The following is a 20860-nucleotide window of genomic DNA, read 5'->3' as shown; positions in this document are numbered from 1 at the left end:
TATATATATCAGTTACCCTCCAGTTGAATCTGACTCATGACAGCCAACCAAGGTAGAATTATCTGAGTAGAATTGTCCTCTGTAGGGTTTTCAGTGACTATGATCTTTCAGAAGTAAATTGCTAGGCCTTTCTCTGAGATACTTCTAAGTAGATTTAAGCCATCAAGACTTCCGTTAGGAGAACGTGCTTAACTACTTGCACTACCCAGGGACATCTGGCCCCAGATTAGGTGTTTCATTGAATTAACGGATGATTGAGTGAATGGAAGAGCACATTCTGACTCCAGGCAAGAAAAGCACGTGACAGATTAGGAACTGGAGGCACCCATAGAAAAGATTTAGAGAAGACCCAATCATCCACAAGAAGAATCCAAAATGGTGGCCAGCGAGCGGTCCCATATAGACTTCCTGTCAGGAATAGTGTCTCAGTGGGCCAGTGTCACATGAGAACAAGTGAGAGGCTGCACAGGAGCAGATATTGGCTAAAGGTAGACTTCAAGATTTACATCCAAAGATGGGCTTGCTCGTAAAACAGACGGTCTTTTGGGAAGTGGCAACTCCAAGCAAGCTTGCTGGACAGATGGGTGGGACCCCTTGTGGTACAAACCTGGAGCATTGCTTTCTGCCCAGGGGTTTGCTATTCTCCCTCCCCTGGAGTCGACTGGGGCCCTCCCCCTCCCTCTCTCTCAGCCTTGCATAGCGCTGTGGTCCAGCTGCCCAGCTCACCTACCCCAGGGGGCCAGCTGTGATCTCCTGTTCCCACCACCAGTGCCCTTTCGCCTTTTGATCAGCTCTACGATGTTGACATTGTGTAGATCAAATCAATATACACTGCAGCTTCTGGGGGCCCAGCGATGCATACGTTCCTCCACGGCCCTCTGTCCTGCTCAGATGGAATCAGGGGCACATTAGATTGCTGCCCCTTTCCTCCTGGGAGCCTGCTGTCCCGGGGTTGATGATTTGAGGAGAAATGAAATCTATGTTTTTAAGAAAATTGCTGAAAGCATTTGACCTTGAATCATAAACAAAAGCAGTCAATCAGAGAGGGCCCGCGGCACACAAATCACAAAGGGAGAGGCCTCTTCCTGGGAAAGAGAAGGGCAACCCCCAGCCCTGCCCCCTGGCAGCCGTGCAGACCAGGCTGCTGGAGCCACTGTCAGGGGGTCTGGCCACAGGAAGTACACCAAGACCGTCCTTGGTGGGTTCTCTGAGCCCAACCCCAGTCATGCTCATAGCAAAGAACAAAGATCGAGGGGAAATGAGCGTGCTCTTAAGACTCAACAAGGAAGGCATGATATAGGCCCTTGTGGGCCTTCCCCCAGCTTGTTTCTAGTGTTTCTCTAGCTATTATCTCGATTTGCCCCTGCGGCCATTTGCACAAAAGCCCTGGCACTTCTGCAGCCCTCCTGAGAGCTTCCTCCTTCAGTCCACTTGGTGTTGGTTCTGATTCCCGTGTGATGGCATCTGCCCCAGCCTCATAGCCACCGCACGTGGGACGGAGTAGAATTATCCTCTGGCATTTTCTTGGCTATAATAGTTACAGAAGGCAATCTCTAGGTCTTTTATTTATGATACCACTGTGTGGGTCCGAACCACCAACCGTCAGGTTAGCAGTCAACCACAAAGCACGTGTACTACCCAAACTCATTTAGTCTACTTTGTAAGGCCTGAGCCTGCAGAGACAGATGGGGAAAGGCTCCAGGTTCCAGAGACACAAGAAAAAGAAACACATTGACCCCTGTGAGAGTTAGGTGGTATCAACTTGGCTGGATCCAGATTCTCCCTGAATGTGATCTACTCCAACGGAATCAACTCTGGGCCGGGGTCTGCTCCGAGCAGCACAGGCTCTTCCCTGGGGGCAGAACAGGTAGGTGCTACCGCTTTGATCAGGCCACAGCCTTGATACAACTGAAAGGAAGTTTCCTTAGGGGTGGGTCCTACTTGTGCTTAAGCTAACTGTGTCGAAGGAAGTTTCTAGAACACTCTGGAAGGCCAATGCACTCTTACATGAAAAGGGAACGTTAGTGGTAGTTTTGAAGGGATTTGAATCCTGTTCCTCTGAGTAGTTTCCCCCTTTCCTCCGTGGTGATACCAAGTAGCTATGCTCGACTTCCAGCCCATACTGAGGGCAGAGTGACTGGGTGGGACTGATAGCCCCAGGGGAGAAGAAAGAACACAAACGGAAGGGAAAGCCCAGAAGTAGTTGTGGGACATGTCCTGTGTCCCTATCTCCTCTTCCACTATCACTACCCAGCTCTCTTAGCCTACAAACCTCCCGCTGGGCATATGGTAGACAAATGAAGCCCAGGGCCTGGAAAGTGGGAAGAGGACATGAAGGACTGGATGTTGAATGCCTCGCACAGGAATTTCTCCTGCTGCCATCAAGTCAATGCTGACTCACAGGGACCCCTGCGGGCTTCGGAGACTGTAACTGCTTATGGGAGTGGAAAGCCCAGTCTTTCCCCCTCGGAGCTGCTGGCGGTTTCAAACTGTCCACCATGTGGATCACAGCCCAGTGCATAACCCCTCCACCAGCAGCTTCGAGGGAGAAAAGGATTTCGACGGGTACTATTGAACCAGGAAGCCCTAATGGGCTCACGAGTGGGGGAAGGATGGAAGAGTGTCTTAAGATGGTTTTTCTGGAAGGGTTGGAAGTAGAGAGTGCTGCAAATGATGCCCACTCGTCCATCAGCACAGCTTTTCTCTCGGCTTACTCGTGACGAGCTCAACTCTAGGCAGACAGATCCCTTGCTGGTGCTGCTGTGTTCACACACCTCAGAAAGGCGTTCTGTTCCTGCAGAGTTTTTTTTTTAATTATGGAAAAAGTTCAGATATAATCAGAAGTATAGAGAAAAGTATAATAAGACCCCCTGTGCCAATTCCTGAGCTCTAACAATTATTACCTCGGAGCCAGTCTTGTTTCATCTATATCCCCATCCATCCCTGCTCCGCCCCGGCTTACTTTGAAGCCAATCCAGACGTCATATATCTTTAAGATGCTCAGATTGCAAGTGCCCCTCTAGGTCTGGAGATGTCATTCTCTCGAGAAAAAAGGAATCTGCTCCATTATTATTGCTTCGTTTAGCAAAAGAGTTTTGCATCTTCCTCCTCCACAAATATAGTCTAAGTCTCTTTACTTGATATTAAATGTTGCATTTTACAGACGAAAAAAACCTACTTCTGTTCTTCTTGTCTGGAAATGCTCAACTGGCATGATGGCAATGTTGGGCACCACCCACTGCCCTAGACCCGTCATCTTCCCCATCCCCACCTACCCACTTATTGACCTGTGCCCAGCCCCTGCCTACTTGCTTTTTAGGGACTCTCTCCTGCACTCTCAGCATTCCAGGACACCCAGAGGACCCCAGCGAAGCACCCTACCCCACCCCCCAACACTAGTTTGCATTATTTTATAATCACATACAGAATGGTCTCTCTCCCAGGCCTGGTACCAACCTCCAAGTGACTACAGGAATCAAAGGCAGAGCTGGCTTCTCACATCAACACCGGCTGACCTTGTGCTTTCCAACTGGGGGTTATCTCCGCCGTGGCATTCCTACTCCAGTAAGTAATAAACGCGAAGGAAAGTTCGAGAGAAAAAGGGGAGGGAAAACAAAAACACAAAAATGATGATGATGATGATTTTACTTAAAGAGCCAGATGAAGATAGTGGGGTTCTTCTAATGTTACACCACCATCTCTTGCAGCTGCAGGGTACATTAAAGCCAGGGGCCAGGGGAGGGAAGATAGGGCATATTTCAAAGCTGACTGCTGCAGTAACCAAAAGCGAAGGGGGTGTTGTGTGCAATATGCCAAGTGTTTGAAGTGGACAAGATTTCTAGCATGTTGCCTTGATGCCTGTACATACTTAATAACAGATGTTTGGTCTCTCTAGGCAGATAATTGTCCTGCTGTAAGGTTGACTTGACCTGCCTGCACAGTCCAGCATCCGACGTCGAAGCAGTAACAAATGAGCTGAGCCTGTCTCTGTTTTACTAGGGGAATGCCCAGCCACGCTTCCTTTTAAGCACATAATTACTTCACAGCCACTGAAGCCCATCCATCCCCTCTCCTAATGGCCATGGAGCTATTCGGCCATAATTTATGAGGACAGGGTTCAAAGTTTTAATAATATTTGGATAATATCATTGCCCACACGTCAGTGGTGGTGTGATGAATAGAAGGAGAGTAGGCGAATTTCGATTTGGTGCATGCTGGTGCAAACCTGAACATCTTCGTGCCCGGCCTGGCCTTTATGGAAGCCATCACCAGCCCATCAGCCCATGAATTATAGATTGGGCCAGGAAGGATTATAAACAGCAGTGGGGATCACGCGGGGACGCTTGTTCATGAGGAGCTGTCCTGTTAGTGCCTCTTCCTTATGCAGATAAATGAATTGCAGGGAATACAAAAACGGCGTAAATAACCCTGGATTGGGTGCCATGTTAGCACATCAACATAAAAAACCCCATACCAGGACCAGCTTGGGGATATTTATGTTTATTCTCTGCTCAAGTGGCTCCCTGAAATTTTGGCTTCACACTTATGCTCACCTCATCATTCCCACATCCTAACAGCACCTCTGGGCACATTGCTGGGATGTTCTGTGGGGCTTATGGGCACTTGTTCTCCAGCTCAGGGACCCCACTGGGGGCAGGCTGATGAATACCAAATGGCTATCCAGTTCAGAGCAGACAGCGGCAATCCAGGCAAGTGTAAGTGAAAGAAGGGGAGACATCTATGCACCCCCTCCTCAAAAAAAAAATAACGGGAAGAAGGAAGGACTTAGTTATCGATCAACATAGAAAAGTCTCTTAGAGATGCTCAGGTTCAACTGCACTGTCCCCCAAAAGCAGGTAGAAAAACCTGAAGCACAGGGAGGAGGACCACTTCTTTCAAATCACACACCTTTGTTGCCAAGCCAAGATTCCTAACTCCCCAGCTTTGCCCGAGGCCACTTTATCTGGCCTGTTTTTTTCTCTCCCCAAAATGTAAACATTCAACATTAAGCTCAAGCAATAGGGTTGAGACTAAAAAGGTGTGTGCCAACTTCCTCCTATCCCTCTCTAGGGGACTCACCCTGAACTTTGACAAGGTACGTGTGCAGGGAGTAATCGTTGAACTTACGCACTCAATATCTACTTAATTTATAGTGAGGGTTTTATTTGGAAAGGACAGCAATTATAGCTGCACCTCAGAATAACTAGGAAATGGCACATTTACATCTCTATAAATAACTGACTGAGTCTAACTAGCTTTCTCCACTCCCGGGTTCTGATTTTGAGCTACCATGTATCTGGACCTCTTGTGGAGATCTGGAGTCATTTTGGAGTAGTTTCAAATACCAAGGCTTGTTGATTCCACATAGAGTTTGTGACACACTCAAAGATCCAAAACTGAAATCATTGGCATCTACTCAAGATCAACTCATACTGACCCTGTGGGATTGATCCTTCAGGATTCCAAGACTTGACAGCTTTACAAGAATAGACAACATTGTCTTTCACTCTGAGAGGGGCTGCTGGGCTCAAGCTTGGGGCTAGCAGATTAGTACAGGGTAACCACAGGAGAAGAGAGCATACATTTCAGAATGGGAAACATCCAAGTCCATGTAAGAGTCTAGGATCTGGAGGAGAACTAGACCTGAGGATTTTAAATTAACACGAATCCTGGGGTTGCCCAACCACAGGCTTCCAAAAGGGAAGCCATCAGCCATCTGACTCAGGCCGCTTTGCAGCCTGAAATGCTGAGAGCTGTCTTTGGTATCATAAATGCATAGTAACATACACTTAAAATCCCAGGTGCCTTTTCACTTGGTGTTATGCATAGGGATGCAATGGAGGCCCAGAAAGAAAATGGACTTGCCCAAAGGCATAAAGAAAATTCATAAGACAGCCAGGATGGGGGCCAAGACGCCCACCATCTAGTTATCCATTCCTTCAACAATAGTGTACTTGTCATGTACCTAGCACTTTTCTAGATGCTAGAGGTAAACTGATCAATATGATATAGTACTGGCTTTCATGGAATTTATAGTTGTGCTAGAGAAAAAGTCAGTAAAGGAAACATCACAGACAAACACATAACTGAAAGTTCTAATACCGCCACCTGGTGAAAGCTTTGGCCACCTCATGTGCATGTGAAAGTTGGACATGGACCAAGGACGAGCTACGAAGAATCGATGTGCTTGAGTCGGGGGCTGGAGAAGAACACGGAAAGTGCCATGGACTGCCGAGAGAACCACCCACTCTTTCCTGGAAGAAGAACGACCAGAATGCTCCTTACAAACTAAGAGGGAGAAGTTTTGTTTCGTGTGCATTCGACCTATTCTCAGGAGAAACCAGTCCCTGGAAAGGGGCATCGCGCTGGGCCCAGTGGAGGGCCAGCAACAAAGAAGGGCCGAGACACGAGGGGTTGACAGTTTCTGCAACGCTGGGCTCAAGCAGAAGAGCAATTGGGAGACTGGTGCAGGACGGAGCAGCAGTTCCTTGTGCTGTACGTAGGGTGCTTATGAGACAGGACAGACGGGAGGGCACCCCCCAGCAACCACAATGCCGCCACCACCAGTTGCCATCAAGTCCATTCCGACACATGGCAACCCCATGTGTGTCCTATATAGATTACAGAGTCGTCTGGACACTCCCTGTCCGTGTACTGCCATTGAGCCCCAGCCGATTCCATTTCTTAATGTAACTAAGGTGACATTCCTATAGCTGGAGCCTCTCCGAGGCTCTCTGAAGATGGCCATGCAAAATATATTTATATAAGAATATAGTTTGGGGTTATAGATATCAATTGCTGACTACCAAATCTCACTGCCAATCTGTTGCTAAGACAAAGCAGAGGCTAGCCACTAGGGTGAAAAAGGCCACCCCCATAACACAGCTTTGGGGGGAAGGATAAAGTCAGATTTTACGGAGCTTCTAAAGGCTGATTCAAGGAGTGTCTTTCCCTGCGGAGGAAAGGAGAGTCGGTTAGTATGGGGTAGGGACCACATCATCATACTTCTGGACTGGTAGAAAGCAAAGGATGAGGACAGAGGACAGGTTTCAAATAGTCTTTGGATACAAACTTTTGTTTAACGCTTTCTCTAAATGAGCTGGGAGTCCGCGATGAGGCCAACAGTTAACATGCTCAGCAGCTAGTCCAAAGGTTGGAAGTTCTAGTCTGCCCAGAGGTCCCTTGGAAGAAAGGTCTGGTGATCTACTTCAGAAAACTCAGCCACTGAACATCTTTTGAAGAACAGTTCAGCCCTGACCCAGAGAGTCACCATAAGTTAAAATAGACTGCTGATGGTGGTTGCTTCATTTTGCATATATTGATGACTTGATCCTTTGTCTGGGGTGTTCTTTAGTGAACATAAAGTTAGTTGACTGAACAAGAGTCTCCCGGAATATTAAAGTTCTTCTGTTGAAAACAATGAAACGACAGCATCGTGTTACTATGGCAATAGGCTGTGTACGGTGAATGGTACCAGTGGCCATCTTGCCTAAGAACAGAAGCCTCTGAGAAGAGCGCAGAGCAAGAGCACAGTATTCTGATGCAGGGCCTGAATTCCTGGAGCCAGCAATCCCTGACATCCAGGTGGTTGAACTTTTCAGGAATACCTACGGCCATGAGTGGATCACGGCAACCCTGGAAGACGGAGCCGAACAGGTCCACGGGGTTGAGGCAGCTCTAGAGCTTTACAAAAGCAGGTAGCCTCATCTTTCTCCCACAGAGCAGATGGTGGGTTCGAACCACTCACATTTTGAATACCGTGGTATCACCAAGATTTCAGGTATAGGAGCAATAAATTCCTAGTATGGCTTAAGATAAGTTGAATGTAAACCCTAAGGCTGTCCACAAGCTCTTCTTAGTTATTCCAAGTCCTTGATTCTCGTGCCTGAGGCCAGGAGGTTGCGAGATTACTCTGGAACGCCATAGCACCCCATTCATTAAACATCTCACTCAGAGGACATGTTTTAAATCTATACGCTGAATCAGGTGAGTTTGCATAAGCTGCTTAGTCTGCCCTGAATGCATTTTCTCCTTTCAAATCACCACCTAGAAAGCCTGGCCTCACACTTGAAGGTTCAAATGAAGGGTCTATTCTGTGAAACCTGCTGCCAAGCCCCACTACCGTCAGCATCTTTTCCCTAGGTCTACACGGAGGAAATAGAGCCTTCTTGACGTCCTTGCAGAAGCACTATCACAGCAAACAGATGCTTACCTGTATTTTGTTAACTATGCAAAGCCTGCCACTGTGAGAATCATCATAAATTATGGGTTGCATTGTGAAGAGTGGGACTTCCCAAACCCTTAATTATGCTCCGGGGAAACCTGTACATAGACCAAGAGGTAGTGGTTTAAGCCAAACAAAGGGATACTGCCCAGGTAAAATTCAAGAAAGGTATGGGTACAGGGTTGTATCCATTCAGCATATATATTTGAAATATGAACTCTGAGTGGTAATCCAAGAAGTTGGATGAAGGGGAAGGAGAATTCAAAAAGTTCATGGAATGAAAAGACAATGAACTTTCCCCATGATTATTAGCCTCCTTCATTATGAAGAAGAATATGGAATCAGGGAGAGGGGTCCTCAAACTTTTTAAACAGGGGCCAGTTCACTGTCCCTCAGACCATTGGAGGGCCGGACTATAGTTTAAAAAAAAAAAAAATATGAACAAATTCCTGTGCACACTGCACATATCTTATTTTGAAGTAAAAAACAAAATGGGCAAAAACACCCGGTGGGCCACATGTGGCCCGCTGGCCATAGTTTGAGGAACCCTGCTTACTTACAACCTGGGATATGCAAACAATCTTGTTTTCTGAAGGCAAACAAGCCCTTAAGAGTAAAGACTACAGCCTTTACAAAGATTATACTTCAACATAAAGAAAATAAAAATTCTCTCAAATGAATCAATAAGTCATATCATGAAAAATGGGGGAAATGTTAAAGTCAAAATTGTTTCATTTTACTTAGATTCATGATCAGCATCCATGGAAAAAAACAGGTAAGAAATCAAACACTCTATAGCATAGGGCAAGTCTGCTGCAAAGGACCTATTTAATGTGCTAAACATAAAGATGTCGCTTTGAGGACTTTATGGTGTACCTGAGCTAAAGCATGACATTTTCAATATGCATGCTGAATAATGGAGAAAAATTGATGCAGATGAATGATGGTACTGGTGAAAAATAGTGCATATATCATGGACCCTCAGAAGGGTATACAAAGCTGTAATGCAGGATGTTCTGGAAGAATGTTCCTTAGAAGCAACGATGGCAAGGCTTCCTCTGACACATGTTGGGTATCACATCAGGAGGGACCTGTTCCTGGAAAAGGACATCATGTTTGGAAAAACAGAAGGTCAATGAAAAAGAAGCAAGCCTCAATGAGATGGAGAGACACGGGGGCTGCAACACGGGACTCAGGCTCAAGCCCCGCAGGGACGGTGAGGATGTCACGGGACCCAGTGGCATTCCATTCTACTGGACACAGGCTTGCTGTGAGTCGGGGTGGACCCAGGGACACAACAACAAGCACAACTCTTGCTGGAGAAGCTGTGTGAGGGTTTCTGCAAGTTAATGTTTGTACTGCGAGCTCCTGAGGACACAGATCCTCTGACTTAGTAACTCGCAGTTCCCAGCTGCCTATTCCTGGCCTCGGCTCAAGAAACACTTACTGAAAATCAGATTCCTGCCCAGAAGACTGATTGATGTAGGGATCTGAGCTCACTCCCCATGTCCCTCACAATAACCCTAGATACAGTTATTCCTCCTCTCCCACACAGGTCTAGAAAGGGCCACTTTGCCATCACTCAAATAGTGAGCTGCTGACTTGTGAGATGATCCCTGGTGCCTTAGTCCTGGATAAAAGTAGTGATAAGTATGATGATGATCATCATTGAAAGACTGAATATACAATGGACAATGATCAGGCCATATTTTTTAAAAAAAGAAGAAGAAGAAGAATTCCAATTCCAGCCTGCAGCAACCAGTTCAGGAAGGCAAACTATAGATTTTTTAGCAATCGATCCCAAATGGCAGGACTTGATCAATAGCTATCAGTTATCCTGATTCCTGTTTTCCCCTATCCCCCATTTTCAACTTGTTAACAATCAGGATATCCGATTATGTTCCCTTACCCAATCACATTGAGTCCTTGGGCTGGTTCACCAAAAGGTTGGAGGTGCCAGCCTACCCAGAGACACCTCAGAAGCAAACCTTCAGAATCTACTTCCCAAAATCAGCCGATAAACAAGCCGGAAGAAAGAACAAAGGAACAAACGCTCCAGGGGGACACAGGAGAGGGGGACATAGGGGAAAAGAGTTGGGTGTTAACGAACCCAAGGACAAGGGAACAACAGGGTTTGAAAACTCAATGGCAAGGAGGGTGTAGGCGGTCTGGTTGGGATTGATCAAGGGCAATGTAACCAAGAGGAATTACTGAAAGCCAAATGAAGGCTGAACATGATAGTGGGACAAGAGGAAAGTAAAGGAAATAGAGGAAGGAACTAAAGGCAAAGGGCATTTATAGAGGTCTAAATACAGGCATATACATATGTAAATACATTTATATATGACTATGGGGAAATAGATCCATGTGCATATATTTATAGGTTTAATATTAAGGAAGCAGATGGACATTGGGATTCCACTCAAGTACTCCCTCAATGCAAGAACACTTTGTTCTAGTAATCTGGCTTACCTACCCGACAAGATTGCTGAAGACAAAGTGGGTGCATAAGCAACTGTGGTGAAGAAAGCTGATGGTGCCTGGCTATCAAAAGATATAGCACCTGGGGTCTTAAATGCTTAAAGATAAACAAGCAGCCATCTAGCTGAGAAACAACAAAGCCCACATGGAAGAAGCACACCAGCCTGTGTGGTCATGAGGTATTGATGGGATCAGGTACCAGGCATCAAAGACCCAGAGCAAAAAAATCATAATGTGAATGAGGGGTGGGGGGTATGGAGGAGAGGCCCAAAGCCAATCTGTAAGCAATAGGACATCTCCTTACAGAAGGGTCGTGGGGAGAAGACGGGCCTATCAGTGTGCAGTAAAGCACGGATGAAACATACAGATTTCCTCTGTTTCTTTAATGCTTCCTCCCCGCAACTATCATGACCCCAATTCTACCTTACAAATCTGGCTAGACCAGAGCATGTACATAGGTACAGATAAGGGCTAGAAACACAGGGAATATAGGACAGATAAATTCCTCAGGACCAATATTAAAGGTAGCCATACTAGGAGGGGAAGGGGAAGGTGGGGGGAGAGAGAGGGAACCAATCACAATGACCTACCTATAACCCCCTCCCAGGGAGATGGACAACAGACAAGGGGGTAAAAGGAGACATCGGACAGTGCAAGACATGAAAAAATAATAACAATTTATAAATTATCAAGGGATCATGAGGGAGGAGAGGGGGAGGGGGAAAAATGAGGAGCTGATACCAAGGGCTCAAGTAGAAAGAAAATGCTTTGAAAATGATGGTGGTAACATATGTACAAACGTGCTTGAGACAATGATGTATGTATGGATTGTGATTAGAGCTGTACAAGCCCCCAATAAAATGATTTTAAAAATAAAAAAGGAGCCTGAATTAAATAATAAAATCTTTCCAACAACGACAAATCCTATGGGGCCCATTTTTGCTCTGATACATGTGTGGCCCCCATGACTTGGAATCTGCTTGACAGCTACAAGTACTTAGGTTAATCCTCCCTCCCAGTCCCAGCTAGCCGGCCGGGCTTCCTCCTGTCAACCACCTCAAGTCAGCGGAGACCTGAAGCCTTCGTCTCCCCCTCCCCCCACCAAGCTTTGACACTCCCCGTCTAGATTTGAGACTGCCAAACACAGGCATTGGTGGCTTGTTAACACAAGCTCGAAATGAAGAATAACCTTCTCTCATTCTCACGCTCTACGTCTTCTTCGACCTAATGGTAAACTCTTCCATGCTGCTAGTGTACTAGTGCAGGCACCTGGGACCTGTGAAGGGAAGAGCCAGCCTGATGGGGCCAGCATAAGGGGAGGCTGAACTTCTTGGAGGCCAGCCACCAGTTCGGATAATCCACACTAAGATCTGAGTCCTGTCAGATAAGATCCTGAAATCAGACAATAGTTTTTTAAGGGGCTTTTTTTTTAAACCTTAGAATTAGATGCCCTAATTTAGTGGCTCTTAAATTTAAAAGTGCATCAGAAAACACCTTCAAGTAAGTAGCAGGACAGGATTAGGTGATTTGCACTGCTAACGCATTCCCAAGGGATGCTGACACGACTGGTCCAGGAAGCCCATTTTATGAGCGTTTGCCCTGGTGGAGGGGCCTTGAGACGACAGGGCTTAAACGATCAGCTGTGAACAGAAAGGTGAGTGGCTCACAACCACCAGCAGTGCAGCTACAGGAAGATGTGGCAACCTGCTTCCAAAAAGATGTATAACCTTGGAAACCCTGCGGGGCAGTTTTAGATTAAGCTATCGTGTTGCTATGAGTTGGAAGTACTGTGTTAGTCTGGGTACTTTAAAGAAACAAATCCACAGAAACTCATATGTATAAGAGAGAGTTGTATATAAAGGGTAAGTGCACATCAAGAAAACATCCCAACCCAGTGCTGCCCAAGCCCACAAGTCCAAAATTAACCCATTAACCCATATGTCCAACACCAGTCCACAAAGTCCTCTCCATCTCACACAACACACGTAATGATGCCAACTGTAGGAAGAAAGCCAAATCAGTGAACGTGTGACGAAATTTAAAGCAGGACACCATTGACTGGAGGGTGGGGGTGGGGGTGTCCTTGTTTAAAAATTTGGTCCATAATGGACCAAATAGGCCGTTTCCTAGCTTGTCGTGCATTCTTTCCAAAAATCGGGACTTTTTAAAACTCCAAAAATCGGGAGTATCCCCCCAAAAGCGGGATGTCTGGTCACCCATGTGGCTTCTCCTCAGGATGTCTTGCAGGAAGTCAGCCTTGCCAGCTAAAGCAGGGAACTGGCTAAGGCAGCTGCACCCTGGTCTGACCATCACAAAGCAAGAGACCCAAGAACCAGAAAAGTGAGGCTCACTGAGTCATTTATCCCTCTGCCCTTCAATTAACCCCACCTGTGTTTATCAGCCAGGTTGGCACAATCAACTAACTACCTCAAGTACCTACCTGGGAAGGAGAGTTGTGGTTTTGTTTGGGCTCTGGTTGGGGAGGCCCGAGTAAGACAAATGCAAAACCAGAGGTGTTTGGGAGAAAAGTCTGGTCTTCTGGTTCTAAAAGGTCACCAGGTCACCGGCAGGGAAACGCCCTTTCGGGTGCAGTTCTACTTGCAATCCATGGGCCAACACGAGGTGGAATGAACCCCACAGCAACTGGTTTAGCCCTTTCCTAGCCCCCAACTCACTCCCAGGAAGACCTTCATGAATCTCTGGACAAAGGTCAGAGACTCTCTCAAAGGGTCCAGCAGGGAGGCGGGGGCAGGGGCAGGGCTGGGCCTACCTTGGGAAGGGCGGATCCTTGGGGTCCTCCTGTTTAGTCAACAAATAAAGGGGGCTAAGTCCCTAGCGGACCTGCTTTTATGAGTAAACATGTGACAGGGCAGCCTGGGTCAACACACACACATTGTCTACTGGAGGCTTAAGAGCGGAGACTGGATTTTTTTTCCTTTCCTCTTTTTTTTTTTTTTTTTTTAAAGCACTGAGAAAAGCCATTAAGGGATTAACACCCCGATTTATGAAAATGGAGGATGATAAAGGAACAATGGGGTGACAGCATTGTGTAAACGACATTGATTCATTTCAGAGACAGGGCTGTTAACTGGGAGAAATGGAGAAATAAATGGAACAATGAGGAGATGCTTTTACCAGCTTGTCATTAATTAGCCGAGAGCACAATTGTTTTATTGTCCTTTTTGAAAAATAGAAAATTGGTAGCAAAATACAAGCACTGAGCAAATTGATTATTCTGTGTCACAGGCTGACATCTGCTTTTCCTTTTCTCCTGAAGCTCCCTCTGGAAACGGCTCCCTGTGCAAGGAAAGAGCCCTGCCTTGGCAGAAGCTTTTTGTGGGGTTGGGAAATAGAATGGCCCCTCCACCCCTCAGACTTCTTGGTAGAGGAGAGGGTCTCCATGACCGAGGAGCCTTCGGGGCTTTTTGTCCAGGCGTCTGTGGTCATTAGGTGCCTTTGTGTCAGTTCTGACTCATAGCGACTCTGCGACTAATCGAAGGAAGCAGGGCCCAGGCCTGCACCCTTCTCTTCTGCACGGGCAGCAGGTGGGGAGAGACAAAGGTCTCGGAGGCAGCAAAATAAGCCCCCGGAACAGTGAGGCAGATGCTAAGGCCTCGGCCCCACCCCCCACATACCCAAGCTTCCTCCCGCCTCGTCCAGCGCTTTCTCCAGGTCCCTTGAGGTTTCCTCTCCCACTGAAAGTTGAGGTGCTTGAGAAAGATTTTCTAAGTCAAACTAGAGGAAATGTGTGGCCACAGGCTTCAGGGCCCGGCACCTTGGTGGCTCAGTGGTGGGGAGATTTCCAGCCTACGTACCTCCACGGCAGCTGTCACCCATCTTTAATGGGCGTTGAGGGAGGCTATGATGCAGAAGAGGTTTAAGTGGAACTCCCAGACCATGACAGACTAGAGGGGAAGGCCTAGCTATCTGCTTCTGTCAAGCAGCAAAGAACGACTATGGATCATAGTGGTCTGATCTCCAAGTAATCAAGGGAATGGTGCAGGACCAGGAAATGTTTTGCTCAGTTGTGAATGGGGTCCCCATTAGTAAGGTCCACCTCAGAAAGAGACCAATGGCTGCGGACACATGCAAACAGGGCAGATGCTCATCAATGGAAATCTTGGTAGACTAAGGCTAGGCACAGGCTATCTGGATTGGCTCAACCAGCCAGGCGGGCAGAAGGTACAAATTAGAGAAGAGGAAGGCATTGATTGACATCAAAGTCATGTTCATCCCTCCATTTGGAGGGGCGATTTGTAAATGAGTGCTCATGCTTACATTCTAACTCATCAGATCAGAAATCGTTGGCCAAGTGGGCCTATTTCAGGAAAGAGTACATTATTCACTGAAGGGTTAAAATCACTTATAAAGAAAAAGGAATAGCAAAACAAAGTAGCTGACTGGCTAGAGAACTATAAACAGCTTTCCCATTGTTCTTCCTCTGGTGACTGTTAGCCATTGTTTGGCCTTTAATCTGAAAACACTATAAATATAAATGTAGCTATCTTTATAGCACTGTATCTTTACAGCTAAAGATAAAAACAATGCATCTTGGTATCTCTAATCTTTATTATTTATTCATATACAGATGACTTTTTCAGGAAATTGCATATGTACATTTCACATAAAGATGCTGAGTGATCCTAGACTACTCTTTCCCCCCTTCGGATCATAGACTTTTATTCATTCATATCACACACGTGCCAGGCACCGCTCTAGTGCTGGGAAGATATAGCAGTGAATACATGAGGAACAATCCCCCCACATAGAAATTATGTCATTGTGTGCGCAGCAGAAAATAAATAGTATGGGTTGGCAAAACTAAGTCTGGTGGATCATGGGTGCTGTGGAGAAAAGAAGTGCAGGCCTAGGGAGTTCTGGTGCACAAAGTGGTTAAGGATGGCCTCACCGATAGGGAGACCTTTGAACGGAGACCCAGAGGACAGCCAGGGTGAGCAGAAAGGTGAGCAAGAGCCGAGACCTCCAGGCCACGCAAACTTGGTGAGTTTGAGGCACAGAAAGAAAGCTAATCAGGTTGCAGTGAAAGGGAACAAGTGTAAGGCAAAGGTGGAGAGGGGACCGCGTGGTCCTCAGAAGGCAATGGGAGCCAGGGGAGTTTGGAGCAAAAGAATCGCATGATCTAGTCTGGCTCCTACTCTCAAAACCCATTGCCGTCCCATGAGCTCCACAGAGGCCAGGCCAGGCCTGACAAAGCCCGACTGCACTGGGCGACTCTGCTGCCGGGACAAAATAAGAACCTAGCTCGCTGTGCGCAAAGGCAATCCTACGAAGCTGAGAGACAAAATGTCATCATACGCAACTGTTGTGCCAACTTGCCAGGAGGAGCACAAGAAAAAGCACCCAGAAGCTTCGGTCAACTTCTCGGTGTTTTTCCAAGAAGTTCTCAGGGAGATGGAAGAGAAAGGGAAATTTGAAGACATGGCTAAAGCAGACAAGGCCACCATGAAGGAGAAATGAAAACCTCAATCCCTCCTAAAGGGGAGATGAAAAAAGAAAGTCCAAGGATCCCGATGCACCCAAAAGGCCTCCTTTGGTCTTTTTGTGGTTTTGACCCCAGGATCAAAGGCAAGCACCCGGGTCTGTCCACTGGTGATGTTGTGAAGAAGCTGGGAGAGATTGGAATCATACTGCAGGAGACAAGCAGCCATACGAGAGAAGAAGGCCGCCAAGCTGAAGCAGAAATAGAAAAGGACATTGCCGCATTCTGGGCTAAAGGGCAGCCTGATGCCACTAAAACAGGAGCCGTCAAGGCTCAGAAAGCCGGAAACAGAACAAGGAAGTGGAAGGTGAAGAGGAGGGAGACGAAGAGGAAGAAGATGATGATGAAACTGGGTTCTAGCACAGTTTTGTTATTGCTGTCTAAAAGGCATCTAACCGTCCTGTACACAACTCACTCCTTTTAAAGAAAACAAAAGAAATGTAAGAATGTGTCAGACTTGTTTTTAGATGATACAGTGTCTCTTTGAGAAGTTAGCACGCTACTGAATGTGTCTTTACATAGCTTTTTCTTGGTGGTCTTTTCCATAGCCACCAAGTTTGCCTGGTGAAGCATGGGAGCTGTAAATTGGCTTGGAAGCTTAAAGCAGGTTTTGTTGGTACACAGCACAAATTATCTGTTAAGGGGATGGTAGGTTTTTTTGGGTTTTTTTGGTGGGGGGGTGTATGTTTTTCTTCTCTCATTTTCAGTTGTTTCTGATACAGCTTATATGAAATAATTGTTGTTCTGTTCACTGAATACCACTCTATAATTGCAAAAAAAAGTTGCAGCTGTTTTGTTGACATTCTGAGTGCTTCTAAATAAATAGTGTTTTTATTTTAAAAACTAAAGAATGGCATGAACTGATGTATGTGTTAATAGGATCACTCTTTAATATGTAGAAAAACAAGAGACTAATTGGACAAGTGCCTTGCCCAATTAGGGCTCTTCCTATTTGTGCATTTCAGATAATCAGCTAGAGCACACATTTCAGATGCTTGTGTACCAGGCAGGTGAGATGGGGCATAAGTGGATGGCAGAGAGTGTGGCAAAGAGAAGCCTACATTCTAGGGCACAAGGGGCTACCACTGTTCAGCTCCTGCTTCTTATTGCACTTGAAAGAGAGGAGCACAGAGTGATCGTGTCTTCATAAAGTTTAAAGAAAACTCATTTTTTTAAGTGAACTCTCCTGATTTTCAATGTTGTACAGTTAAAGGGAGCATACTTGAAAGGGCGATTTATCTGTGAGCTATCCGGTTATACCCTCTACTGAATTTCATGCAGTTCACGCATCTGCATGGCCTTCAGTAGCTACCTGCAAAGAAGCCCATGAGTAACTTGGATTGTAAAGTGTTGTAACCATACTATGTGACATTCTTGGCAAAAATAGTCTTCCAGATCTCAAAGTGTAACATGATTTTTAAATGTCCAATTAAAGACAAGGTGCTCTTTGTTGTTAAGCAACCTCCAGTTGTTTAAAATGCACTCTATAAGTGAAACTAGACTGAGGGAGAACCCTGACTATGATCACACCATGTGTGCTAGTCCAGGTAGACTAGAGAAACAAATCCCTGGGAACACACATGTGTATAAGAAAGAGATTTCTATACAAGAGAAATTGAACATTGAGAAAACATTCCAACCCAGTCCAGTCCAAGGCCATAAGTCTGATATTAGCCCATATATCTGATACCCATCTATAAAGTCCTCTTCGGACTCACGAAACACATGCGATGAAGCCAAATGCAGGAAGGTCACAGGCCAGTGGGTTAGAAAGCCTTTGGGTCCAGTGGTGTTGTCAGCATCTCGGTGCTGGCAGGGGTCTCCCTGTGGCTTCTCTGGCTTCCGAAGTCTGGTTGCATCCATGTGGCTTGTCTTCTGCAATGTCTCCTCAGGGAGCAGCAGAGAGAGAGAGAGAGAGAGAGGTGTCTTCAGCCTCCAAGAAGGAAGTACCAGATTTCCAGAATTCCCAGGAGAAGGCCATGCCCACAGAAGTCTCATTGGCTATCTCCGCCAGATTGACAGCCTAGACTCCACCCCTACACTCTTAATCCTTAAATTGACACCAGATTAGGTGACTACCACCCCATGTATTATAGGGGTTGGATGGAAGAAGTATTGCAATGAATACATATTCTCGAATGCCATTTGTTTGTGAAACGTATGCTGTGAGGTCTGTAAGTTCCCTCCAGGAGTAGAGCTGGCTGTCACTTCTCTTGCACTTGCAGAATCTGTTTGTGTCCTTCCTCCCTTTCTTAGTTGTGGCTGGAACTGGACCCTGTCTCAGCTATCTGCTCTCTCCTTGCCGGCTCAGCCTGCATGCTGCTTTAATTGTCCAAAGTGGCCTTTCAAGCTCATGCTACTGTGAAGTCATGCACATCTTTTAGATCAGGAAAGGAAGCTCATTTGCGTCTCGTGGGCCAATAGTTCTTGTCGGTTGCAAGTAGCTGTTGAAAATACGTTTGTTAAGAAGGAATCTGAGACCGTGCTTAGGTTGAGCAGGAAAGAGATAGCTGATACATTCGGGCTGTCTGCTGTTACTAGGGATTGTGTCCCTTTCCCGTGGCATGGGGAGGGCAAGGCAGAGATTACCCCCACTTCCCTCTTGCATGTAGGGACCCAGATGAAATCAGAGGCCATCAACTTAGATTGCACCCCAGTTGGGTTTGGTCAACAGTAGCAAAGGCTGATGGGAAAGGCCATCGGCCTATAGTGATAAGAGAAACTCTCTTTCCTACAGTCTATGTCACTATTGCCAAGTGCTTTAACCTTTCTGAGCTTCTGTTTCTTTATCTGGAAAATGGGAACAGTACCTGTATCCTACTCCACACAACAGTGGGAGTGATTCAATGTAAAGACCTACTACTTAGCTGTTCTAAGTGCTCCATAAATATCATCTATCACTGACTTTATTATCATTCACCTTCAACAGACACTTGGGTGTAGCCAAAAGCATGTATTTTTTTGCTTCTTATTTCACCACCTCTTCCCATCAACCTTCCCTCCCATTCTTCCTATCCTTCTATTCTACTAGTCATTGTTTCTGAACCATCACTGCCTTTTATTATATCTGTTCCCCCTCTGTGTCCCGGTCTCTATTCACTGCCGCTGTCCCCAAACCTCTGTCCAACTGCTTGTCTCAAAGTCCCAAGATTGGAAATTTAATCCTCCCCACTGGATCAGCATGCTTGCACTGTCGTGAAACCCCACACTGCCAAAAACAGTCCAACTGTGGCTTCCAGGAGAAAGGGGTGGATAGAGTGGGTGTTGAGATGGCAGGCACCACAGCTCCATGCTTTCAGGGATACACAGCATATCACTGGTGATTTCGGCTTAGGAAGTTCCAGGAGGTCTGTGGACAGGATGGTTAAAGCTCTAACCTGTGTCTTTGCCTCTGTCCTACACTAGTCTGTGAACAATCTTGGAGTCATGGTCACCAGTGAGCCCCCAGGCCTGCAGAGTATCTGGTCCTTTGGAAAGGCATGGAGAACAGAGAAAGGTAGTAACACGATTCTAGTCCTGGTTCTTCTAGAAAATAGTGGTGAGGTCTTGGCTGAGGACCTCCATTTCTAAACCAAGAAAAAAAATGAAAATTCTATTGCTTCACTGAGTTCTTATTCACTTATATATATTTTAAGAAAGAAAATAGGATCTTGCTTATGATGGTCTTCCTTGAAGATGGTTTTTTAAACCTCATACTAGTCAAGAACCTCCTTCAAGCTAACAGGAACCTAATTTACACTGCCTCAAGACAAAATAAATCTAATAATAGCAATTATTAAAAAGGAATGTAATGGCTCATATAACAGACATGCCAGAGCCCCCTGATCGGAATCTTGACTCCACTGGCATCTCCACCTTTTGATTTGAGAGGCCTTTCACCATGAACTCTGAACCCAGTTGTCCTAGGTTCAAAGCCTAGCTTTGCTGCTTTAGAGCTGCACCATCTTGGATGAATCACTTGACTCTGGGTCTCTATTTCCTCATTCATTAAAACCAGGTGATAAGTAGTCCAGGTTCAGTGGTAGAATCCTTGCCTTTCCTGCAGGAACCCATACTAGCCAATTCATGTACATCTATCAACTGTCTGTCACTGGAGGCTTCCGTGTTGCTAGGATAGGTTTCAGCAGAACTCCTAGACTAAGATGGACGAGGAAGAATGGCCTGGCAGTCCATTTTGAAAATCAGTCAAAGACAATCCTATGGATCACAATTGACCAATTCACTTCATTGTGTGTGGGGTTGCCATGAGTCAAGGGTCAACCAGATGACCTGCCACCACCACCTCCAGCAGCAATACTATCTATTTTATAGAGCTGTGTGAGAAAGAAATATGATGATATCTGTGATTGTAAAAGCAAGAGCAAGTGTTAACTATTTAGCAGATATTTATTATCCTTTTCACTACCCAGCTGCTTAGTTTCCTTCTCACTTGGGAGAACTCTTCCATTTTTCTAGTTTCAAAAGCAACAGACCCCACCTGCCCCCAGAAGATAATTAAAATGGTGACTATCCAGCCTCGCAGGACCTCATGTGGGTGGAGTGCAATCGTGTGATGTTTTCTCCCTAAGCAGAAACACCCACTCCAAGTTATTAGGTCCGGGTCACTGTATCAGGATTGAAAAGTGTTCTTGAAGCAGTAGGGTCCTTTACAACAA

General features: G+C 46.1%; 1 pseudogene; it reads left to right on the top strand.

Moving 5' to 3' along the window:
• Positions 1 to 16565, top strand: part of LOC101638375 — a 34865-nt pseudogene extending 18300 nt beyond the window's left edge.
• The last annotated feature ends 4295 nt before the right edge of the window (positions 16566 to 20860 follow it).

The sequence above is a fragment of the Echinops telfairi genome, unplaced genomic scaffold (genome assembly GCF_000313985.2).
Source record: "Echinops telfairi isolate 266 unplaced genomic scaffold, ASM31398v2 ScPeMD7_2291;HRSCAF=2852, whole genome shotgun sequence".
NCBI lineage: Eukaryota > Metazoa > Chordata > Mammalia > Afrosoricida > Tenrecidae > Echinops > Echinops telfairi.
The sequence above is the reverse complement of the archived record's forward strand: the minus strand, read 5'-3'. Positions and strand labels throughout refer to the sequence as shown.